Source organism: Aquila chrysaetos, chromosome 12 (genome assembly GCF_900496995.4).
Source record: "Aquila chrysaetos chrysaetos chromosome 12, bAquChr1.4, whole genome shotgun sequence".
Lineage (NCBI taxonomy): Eukaryota > Metazoa > Chordata > Aves > Accipitriformes > Accipitridae > Aquila > Aquila chrysaetos.
This window is the reverse complement of record NC_044015.1, coordinates 14357136-14367990: the sequence shown is the minus strand read 5'-3', so window position 1 is coordinate 14367990 and position 10855 is coordinate 14357136. Positions and strand designations below refer to the sequence as shown.

Sequence of the window (10855 nt, the reverse complement as noted above, 5' to 3'; positions counted from 1 at the left end):
CATTCAGATGACTTCCAAAACACTTTGCAGCATTAGGGAGCATACTTGAGCCTCATTTTATCCATTGCTGAAATGCAGCAAATTATTGTTAGTCCATAGGCACACAGCTCAACCGGCTAGGACAAGAACTGAAGAATAGCTAATTCTTACACCACTAAAGATCAGATCAAGAAGTACCTTCAAAACTGTGAAATTATTACCTTTTTTATGTTATGTTATTGACCTCATTGAACTCAAAGATGGAAAATGATAACTGTCCATGAAAATTATAATTTTCAAATGTGTTTTCTCCTTTCTTCTTCAGATTAAGTATTCTTATTTAATGCAATATTATTGTATGGAACAATTTATTTCAGCTTTCATTTGATAGACATGTTACTGCTGTGTGCCAATATAACTTTTAAGTCTAGACCTGAGCTTTAGATCAGCTATTAAAATTGATAACAGATGTGAGCTAACTTCATATAAGCAAAAAAACCAGCTGGAATTTTGTGGGAATGTGGTACACATATCCATGTTAACTCTACAAAGTATACTGCCACGGTGTTACTATGCTGAACGCAAGCAAAAAAAGCGCTCAAGGGCTTTAAAAAATTATAGAGTAAAAATTTGTATTGGCTTTGTGTGGCAAGGTTTTGGTAGCGGGGGGGGTTACAGGGGTGGCTTCTGTAAGAAGCTGCTGGAAGCTTCCCCTGTGTCCAACAGAGAGCCAATACCAGCCGGCTCTAAGACGGACCCGCCGCCGGCCAAGGCCAAGCCAATCAGCGATAATGGTAACGTCTCTGTGATAACATTTTTAAGAAGGAAAAAAAAGTTGGGACAGATGGAAATGGCAGCCGGAGAGAGGAGTGAGAACATGTAAGAGAAACAGCCCTGCAGACCCCCAGGTCAGTGAAGGAGGGGGAGGAGATGCTCCAGGCGCCGGAGCAGAGATTCCCCTGCAGCCCGTGGGGAAGACCGTGGTGAGGCAGGCTGTCCCTCTGCAGTCCATGGAGGTCCACGGTGGAGCAGATATCCACCTGTAGCCCGTGGAGAACCCCACGCCGGAGCAGGTGGGATCCCGAAGGAGGCTGTGACCCCGTGGGAACCCCACGCTGGAGCTGGCTCCTGGCAGGACCTGCGGATCTGTGGAGAGAGGAGCCCACGGAGCAGGTTTTCTGGCAGGACTTGTGACCCCGTGGGGGACCCATGCTGGAGCAGTGTGCTCCTGAAGGACTGCACACCGTGGAAAGGACCCATGCTGGAGCAGTTTGTGAAGAACTGCAGCCCGTGGGAAGGACCCATGTTGGAGAAGTTCGTGGAGGACTGTCTCCCGTGGGTGGGACCCCACGCTGGAGCAGGGAAGAGTGTGATGAGTCCTGCCCCTGAGGAGGATTAAGCGGCAGAAAACAACGTGTGATGAACTGACCGTAAACCTCATTCCTCGTCCCCCTGTGCCGCTGGGGGGGGTTGGTAGAGAATCTGGGAGTGAAGTTGTGCCCGGGAAGAAGGGAGGGGTGGAGGGAAGGTGTTCTGAGATTCGGTTTTATTTCTCATTACCCTACTCTGGTTGATTTGTAATAAAGTGAGTTAATTTTCCCCAAGCTGAGTCTGTTTTGCCCGTGATGGTAATTGGTGAGTGATCTCTCCTGTCCGTATCTCGACCCACAAGCTCTTTGTTATATTTTCTCTCCCCTGTCCAGCTGAGGAGGGGGAGTGATAGAACGGCTTTGGTGGGCACCTGGCATCCAGATAGGGTCAACCCACCTCAAAATTAAAGTTATAGTGCATGAAAATTATCATGTTCTTATTTTATCTTTCTTTGGTTCACTTCCCTTCCTTTTTTTTTCTTTTCACCCTTTGTTTTCAAAAGGAACTCAGATTCATTTTGTTTGGCAAGTCTTTCCAATTCACTATAAAGTTTGTTAACATACCCCTGACATTCCTTAATAAGGAAATCTATTTAATCTTTCAGCATAATTTTTTTTTTCTGATTCAGTTCCTTCTGTTCATCCAGAGAAATACAAGAATATATCTTAGTTAAAGGTTTAGTACTTTCAAGGTTTTCACTGGCACAGATCTATCCCTCAGCTGGTTGATGCCAGTTAAACCATGCATTGAAGAATTCTTTGACCTTTTACAGAATGGAACTTCAAAACCGCCACCATCTGCCACATAAAAGTCTAAATCACACTGTATTTAGGGGAAAAAAAGAATTTAAAAAGAAGTGGGTAATGAGGTCTCAAAAATGATAAATAGAAGGTTTTATTTTCAACTGAAGAAACTCTATTTTTCTTTATTTGAATATCAGGTCTAGAATCAATAGGAGCTGAGATCAATGGGAGTTATTTGGCTGAGCACTAATGAGTTAATTGTGCAGCAGTTCATACAGAAAGGCACAAAGAAGGGGCCAGTAACACTGCTCTGACCATTATACACAACCTCAACGACAGTGGTGATGTGCCACAGGCCACGGTCCCCAGCAGCCACTGGAGTAACTGTCCTTGCAAGACTGGAGGCCTTGACCTAGATGGAGGCCCCAAAGGAAGATGGCTCTGCAAGTCTCCAGCTGCAGGGAGCACCTTGGGCCTCCTGCTGAGACTGGGACACAGGGTCTTCTAGCCTGCAGCAGGTGGGCACTTCTCAAGGGACTGGTTTTCTAAGAGAAGGAGCTGCAGAAGCAGCAGGTCAGGAGACTGCACACCATCAGAGATAATGAGAAAGAGATCAACTGGATCTTCTCTGAAACCTTGTAGCTTTAAGAGTGCAAACATCCAGAGGAAGCTGAGAGGCAGGCAGAGCCTGTGCCTATCAGCTTGCAAAGTGGAAACTCCTGCCATGGCAGAGGCTGGAAGCCTGTGATTTCTGGCACCAGCAGGAAGGCTCCCACCCCACCTGAAGGCTTGCAACTATGGAATAGCTTCACCACCATCAGCTGACAAAAACCTGCGAGAGCTGTTGAAGGGAGCATCTCTGTCAGCTGAGTCTGAGCCACTTGGGGGGCACTGGCGGTGGGGGGAAGCAGCAAGTGTTGGTAGTGGGAAACTGCAGGGGACAGAGGATCCCATCTCCCAACCCTGCCTATCATCTAGGGAGATTTACTTCTTGCCCAGGGCTCGCAGTCAGGAAGTAGTGAAGAGGTTGCTGTGGCTAGTTTGACTCTTGGACTATTATCCCCAATTGCTCTTCCATGTTGGCACTAGTGATACTTCCAGGGGAGGGCTGAAAAGTACCAAGCTTAACTACATTGCTCTGGAGGTGAGGGTCAAGAACAGGGGCATGTCTCCCTGATCCTGATAGTGAGATGGATGTGCTTGAGGATGACTGGACAACCCTGGAGGTCAAATTATTGCACATTTGGTGGTGGCAACAATGTTTTGGTTTCTATGACCATGCAAATCTTTGAAGACTGATAGCGGCATGTAAGAGAGAGGATCTACCTGACAAAGTGGGGTGAAAATATCTTTGGCAAACGGTTGGCCTGTCTGGAAAGGAGACCTTTAAAATAGGAACTGGGAAATCATCATGACTCACTGCCTTTCTGAAGTATCTTTGTGCTATTACATGCAGCATGAGGAACAAACACGGCGAATTGAAGGTCTGTGTGCAGTTGTAGGGCTACAATCTCCCTGGGATAATGGAAGTGTGGTGGGATAACTAACATGCCTGGAGCACTGCAATGGATGGATAGAGGTCCATGGGGAAGGGCAGGCCAGGAAGGCAAGGGAATGCATGGAGCTCTGCCTTGAAACAGCTGATGAGCCAGCTCAGAGCTTATAGGTCAGGAATAGAGGGCAGACCAACACGGGCAATATTGTGGTGACTGTCTGCTACAGACCACTTGATTGGGAAGGAGTAGATGAGGCCTTCTTTGGACAATTGGAAGAAGCCTTATGTTTGCGGGAATTCCAACAGGAATCTCATTAAATTCAATGAAGGGAAATGCTAAGTTCTGCCTTTGGGAAGGAATAAATCCATACTCTAGTCCACGCTGGGGACCACATGGCTGGAGAGCAGCTTTGCAGAGGAGCTAGGGGTCCTGGTGGACATCAAAACTGAACATGAGCCAGCAATGTGCCCTCATGGCAAAGGCAGCCAATAGCCTACTGGGGTGTGTTCAGAAGAGCGCAGCCAGAAGTTCAAGGGAAGTGATCTTTCCCCTTTACGCAGCACTGATGAAGACACACCTGGAGTCATGTGTCCAGTGCTGGGCTCTGCAAGATAAGAGGGACATGGACTTACTGGGGTCAGTCCAGCAAAGGACTTTATTTGATGCTGCTTTAAGGACGGGGGGGTTGGACTAGACAATCTCCAGAAGTCCTTTTCAATATCAATTGTTCTATGATCCTGTCATTCTGTAATGCTATTCTCCATCAAAGTAGCTTTCAAATTAGCATCTGATGTGTGGAAATAAAAGCTGATTGTGCAAAATTTTGTAAGGTGGAGCACCAAGCATTTTCCTATAAAGAGCTATAAAATGCCTGATTATAACCCTTGCATGCTAAAAGCATGTGAACATTTTAAATACTTTAATGAAAGCATCTGTGAGTGTCCAATGCTTCCATTAATAGCAATTCTTTCAAATCTAATAAGTGGAATGAATTACTATGAAATAAGCATCAATGTGAATTTAAAAATATGAGCACATTGACAACAGATGTTCTTTCAAGGGTGAGAGCTCCTGGTCCACAACCCATTAAATCAATGAAACTTTTAAATGAAATTTAGGAATGACACCAGTTAAGCAGTGTCTACACCTGCAAAATATATTTCACATTCATCTCAGTAATTACAAGACATCCATCACTTTTGAATCTTCTTGCCAACAAATTGCATAAAGTTCACTAGATTCTCCAACCTGCATTACTGTACTGGTATCTCATTTCTCTTTTAGATAATTTCTGTTGCTTATTTTAAGAATGTGCTGCCGAGCCATTATTCACACATTTTGCTACTATAAAAACAACAATGTGCAGACAAGTCTTGCACTTCTTTCTGAAGGCAGTGAGACTGGGGCCTGATCTGAATTTATGGTGGTAAAAAATTTATATTCTAGTGCCAAATACTTTAAAAGCCTTGCACTTGGTCAGCTCTGGATCTTTTAGCAATTCCAGTTGTTATAATGTTTTTTGAAAAATAAGCATTCAGTCATCACACATTAATATGGGTACTGAATGTCTGGTCCAAGACTATAGGGAACCAATGTAAAGCAATAAATCCTAAAGATGAGCAGTAAAGTCCTCTACTCCAAAGGTTACAATATCAATAAAAAACCTGAAAGTGACAAATGTATAAATATTCATGAAAGCATATGCTTCCAACATAGAATTATTTTTTTATTTACAATTATATTAAAGTTTTCTGAGTTATTTTAACACTACCCTTTTCCAACTGCATCTCTCATACAGGGGAGAGACACTATTCAGTTGAAATAAGCAGACAAAGGTGGATGAAATAATTGGACTGCAGTTATTGTGCTGTAGAGATTATAGAAACCAGAACGTTGCATGCATTATACACACATGCATAAGTATTATTGCAAACCATATTCACCCATAAGAATCAATTGTAGACTCAGCTTCACAATATTTAAGACTATTTCGTGTGGATGTTTGTTTGTTTAGACTTCTGTGATCTCTGCACTTAGCATTACTCCTACCTCAAATACAGAAGCAGAAGCTATCTAATTATCTATACCTGATATAAAAAAAAATCTGCAGGTCATGGTTGTATCATGCTGGAGACCTATTCCTTCGTCTTCCTGCTGGTTATTCATTCTCAGAGAAATTTGGGTTAGCAGGAGGAAAGGATGACTGATTCAGCAAGAATGGTACCTGTACTCCATTCTTCCTGCATCTAATAAGGTCAGGCAAACATTCTTTAAATAATATAATTAATGCAAATGTCCCCTTAGGCAAATAAGATATAATCTTATATTTATATCCCACTGAAATAAAATGGAATTATTCCTTTTACTTCAGCTGTGTTGAATCTGGCCTTTATTTCCTTTCCCCATACACCTACATACAGTAGTCCACTAGCAACAAAATTGCTTAGTGGGGTTAGCACAGGAATGGTATGGATTCTTGTCCTAGTTTCAGCTGGGATAGAGTTAACTGTCTTCCTAGTAGCTGGTACAGTGCTATGTTTTGAGTTCAGTATGTGAAGAATGTTGATAACACTGATGTTTTCAGTTGTTGCTAGTAGTGTTTAGACTAATGTCAAGGATTTTTCAGCTTCTCATGCCCAGCCAGCGAGAAAGCTGGAGGGGCACAAGAAGTTGGCACAGGACACAGCCAGGGCACCTGACCCAAACTGGCCAACAGGGTATTCCATACCATGTGACATCACATCTAGTATAGGAACTGGGAAGTGGGGGCGGGGAATCACCGCTGGGGGACTAGCTGGGTGCCGGTCGGCGGGTGGTGAGCAATTGCACTGCGCATCATTTGTACATTCCAATCCTTTCATTACTGCTGTTGTCATTTTATTAGTGTTATCATTATCATTATTAGTTTCTTCTTTTCTGTTCTATTGAACCGTTCTTATCTCAACCCGTGGGTTTTGCTTCTTTTTCCCCATTTTCTCCCCCATCCCACTGGGTGGGGGGGGAGTGAGTGAGCGGCTGCGTGGTGCTTAGTTGCTGGCTGGGGTTAAACCATGACAGTTCCACTTGGTGGAGATGGGCTATACAAAATTGCCAAAAGACAGCCTTGTGCACAGAGAGAACTCAGCTGATTTTACAGGGAAGAAAAAATTTATAGTAAAAGTCCTGGTTTAAATCAGAAAATCAAGCATGTTTCTTAATAGTAATGATGCTAAGGGGTAATTAGGTTTGGGGAAGCTTTAGTAAATAATGTTTAAATAATAATATTTTAAAATTCTGCTAATATATCTACCAGGAATATTTATTTCTCTGCTTGCTTTATTTTCAAGTCAGTAGAGTTAAAAGCAGTGAGTAAAGTAAAAGGAACAGAGTAAGTTTATGAAACTGCCTATGGCCTAAATGTATCACGAAAAGTATATAACCTATTCATGGCTGCAAAGCACTACCAATGGAAGTAATACAAATTAGTTCTTAATCACTATAAACTTTTCAGGAACAATCACAGACTGTCAAAGAAGCTGCAATTATTTACAAATCTGAGGGTCTTTCTGCTTCCAGCAATAAAATTTATGTAACAACTTTCCATGCTATTTCACTTTGATTGCCTTCACCACTTCTACACTTTATACTCAAATAAAATGTTAAATTAAGCAGATAAATTCAAATATGAAAATGATGCAATGTCAGTGAAAGGTCTTTTGCACATATTTCTTACTCTCTAGTTTTACACAACAAGCCAGCAGGTGTACTATCAGTCTCCATACTTTGGAATATTGATTTTTGCTTTGCAGTACTTGTGGTGTTGGGTTGACCTTGGCTGGCTCTCAGATGCTCACCCAGCTGCTCTCTCACTCCCTGTCCTCAACAGGACAGTGGGAGAAAATAAGATGAAAAAGCTCGTAGGTTGAGATAAAGACAGGGAGATTGTTTATTAATTAACTTCATGAGCAAAACAGACTTGACTTGGGGAAAACTAATTTAATTTACTGACAATTAAAAGAGGTTTGGATAGCGAAAAACAAAGATAAAAAATAAAACAACTTCTACCCACCCCACTCTTTTTTTTTCCCCCAAGGCTTAACTTCACTCCTTCATTCCCAGCTCCTCTACCTCCTCTCCCCAAGTAGCACAGGGTGTGGGGATGGGGGGCTTATAATCGGTCTGTAACAGCTCCCCTCTGCCACTCCTTTCTCCACACATTTTTCCCAAGTGCCAGCTTTGGTCCTTTCCACAGGCTGCAGTCCTTCAGGGTAAGCCTGCTCCTGCATGGGCTCTCCATGGGCTGCAGGAAAATACCTGCTCCACCGTGGTGTCTCCACAGGCTGCCAGGGAATCTGCTCTGGAGCCTGCAGCACAGCCCTCCCTTCCTCTTTCTCTCATCTGGGTGTCGCAGGGCTCTTTCTCACACTTTTTTCTTCACTCTTCACTCTGCTGTACAGTGTTTTTCCCTTTCTTAAATACATATTCCCATAGGTGCCACCGGTGTGGCTGGTGGGCTCAGCTGTGGCAGCAGTGGGGGCCATGGCGGTCCTGGCTGGAATGGCTGGAACTGGCTGGAACCAGCTGAGACCGGCTGGGACTGGCTGTGTCTGGCTCAGGGCAGCCCCTGCTCTCTTCCCACAGAGGCCACCCCTGCAGCCCCCCCACTGCCGACACCTCAACACGTAAACCCCATACAGAGCCACAAAAATATTTGCACATATTTGCAGAGAATATTTGCCCATTTTTAAGTTCTGGATGGCTTGGATAACCGTTAGGCTTTGCCTGCAAGACAAATTAAATTATGTTTGTTTGCTACTGATGTGCATACAATTTCTATATTAAAAAAAATTATGAAGACCTTAAGCAAAACTGAACTTTTCAGGTTCAGGAAAATTAAAGATTAAATGATACTTTCTATTATACTTTTTATTATTTTATTACTGCTAGCTAAAAAGATAATGCATCTCCAGATTATTACCAAAAGACTTGGAAAGGCCTCCTATCATGGAAAATATGTCCTTGCCTACTGGCTTATCCTTTTCCTCTCTACTGAAATAGGTAAGTTTTCTATTTAATTTGTATTAGTGATAAGCTCCCCACTGAAATCTAGGTTAAGCAAAGAATAAAAAAAACCCTCATATGTTTTGGTATATTAAAACAGTTTTTTACCTTTGTCCAATATAGGTCAGATCAGCATAGTCCCACATAAGCAAGTTTTAATTACCTGAAATGCAAAATTAATAGTTTTCACCAGTTTTATAAAGAGCTTTCCACATGATTTAAACAAATACTTATTTATTTAGATCAAAGCAAGCAATTAAAGATATTTGGACAAATTTTAGTTTTACAAAACATATTTGTATTTCTAAACCAAAGCCAATTCCATTGAATGTTTAAAAATGCATTATTCCCACTCAGGGAGTATATTAACCCTGTAAGTTCCTGAAAAGCTTAAAAAAAAATCTCTTAACTTTGTTTTCTAATTCATACCATGGGAAACCATGATAAAGTGACCTTGTGGCTGACACTTTATTCATTTTTTACACTTGTCACTTAAACCACTTGCTCATGTGTTCAGTGTTGGTAATGATATACAAATGGTCGACAAAAGCTAATGCTCAGATAAAAGCTATAAGGAAGTGGTCAGCATACATTATAACAGTTTAAATTATACACCCTTGACCAATCTTCAAGCTGGCATTAATTTAGGGCTCAGAAACCTTATGTTTTATACATAATTGATATTTCTCAGAGGACTTTTCATCCATTACTTTATTCATCTGCTTCTTGAACCCCTATACAACTGTGTCATCTGTGACATCCTTTGGCGAGAATGCCACTGCGTGTTTTCCACATTATGTAGCACGGGCTGGCACTGAAACTAACACTCATGTAGTAGCCCTCATGCCAGTTCAGTCCTCCCATACTTCTCCCCACTGGCCTGACCTAAGAGCTACAGAAGTCAGGAGCATTTTCAAGGAAGGTGATCAACTAGGAGGGCACATGCTTTTATTGTCATGGTTCCTAGCCAATCACGGAGACTGTGCTATAGTCAATGGTCTTTTCATCTCAGCTCTCATATATCCCTGAGGAAGAAGGAAAGCAGACACCATGTCACACAGATCCTTAGCTGGTTATAAATAGTGTAAATTAAAATGTTGAAAATGGCTTAGGCTAAAAGCCACCGTATTTCTATTGGGTTACAAATGTATCTAAAATCTGTGGTGTAGATAAGACCTACAAGCAGAAAGCAAGAAATCCATCAAATAAAAGTATAAGCAGAAATATGCAATATTACATTCTACTGTTTCACAATTAGTATCTTCTATGCACCTCATAACACTTGAGCCATAGTTGTTATAGAATTAATTATTTCATTCTAGCTCAGAGTTAGTACAGCCAACTTGAGGCTTCTCAGACAGATATGAAAAGCAAGTTGCTGTCCACTGCAAACGGTCTGTGCAAGGGGGGAGTTCAGAAGGGATGTTGGAGTGGAGTTGTCATCAGGATTGTGGTAGGAGCAGAATTTCCCCCTGAATCACATCTTGGCTCCTTCCTGCCTCCTCCTTCCTCCAGTTGATTCCCCTCCACTGGGAAACAGAGATGCACCCTCTTATCACCAATGCAATCCTCTTCCTACTCAGCATCCACAAATGACATCACCTGATTTTCCTTTCATTTTCAAGAGTTTCTGTTCACTTTCTTGTGAGAAGTAGGAAGGGGGAGAAGCTAGGTCTATGGCTGTCCCCACGAGGGAAGGAAAACAGAATTCTGCAGAAAATAGCACAGAGGAAAAGGCATTCTTCTGCCGCTACTGCTAGAGGGGAGGGAGGTGGTTTCTGTGACTGTTGCAAAGAGCTGACCTTTAAGTAATGACTCCCCAGTATGCATCAGGAGGACAAACCAGACTCAGACAGACCAGATCAGTCTCCTCAGCTGCTGGCAGATGTGCTCTGACACCCACTGTTAACTGCCATTCAAGGTAGATGCCTGTTCAGCCTACAAGTTGAAGCAGCTGTAAAAGAGTTTAAGTAAAAAAAGTGCCTCTCCATAATTTTTCACCTTCTATGTGCTAATACTAGTAGGATTCAATAAAAATAATAAGAAAGAGACACGGATATATTCTATGTACTAGAATATATTTCTGTGCGAGATACTTAAGCCCCTGATTACAGCATTGAACACACAGCAATGCAAGCTAAACAATGTTGTTACAGTACCAATTTCAGGTCAAGGGTAAAACTTTAATTTCTCTGTGCTTGGGATTGTTCAATGGTTCAAGCTTTG

The 10855-nt window shown here is 42.3% G+C and overlaps 1 long non-coding RNA gene across 2 annotated transcripts; it reads right to left on the bottom strand.

The window, feature by feature from the left end:
- Nucleotides 1-7549: 7549 nt before the first annotated feature.
- Nucleotides 7550-10579, bottom strand: LOC115349550. 2 transcript variants are annotated; one of them, XR_003926138.1, is made up of 3 exons: nucleotides 10432-10579; nucleotides 8738-8792; nucleotides 7550-8350 (listed from the first exon to the last, which is right to left on the bottom strand). It is a non-coding gene; the product is annotated as an uncharacterized LOC115349550 (long non-coding RNA). The 2 variants fall into 2 exon arrangements; XR_003926137.1 differs by lacking the exon at nucleotides 10432-10579 and adding an exon at nucleotides 9754-9806.
- Between the last annotated feature and the right edge of the window lie 276 nt (nucleotides 10580-10855).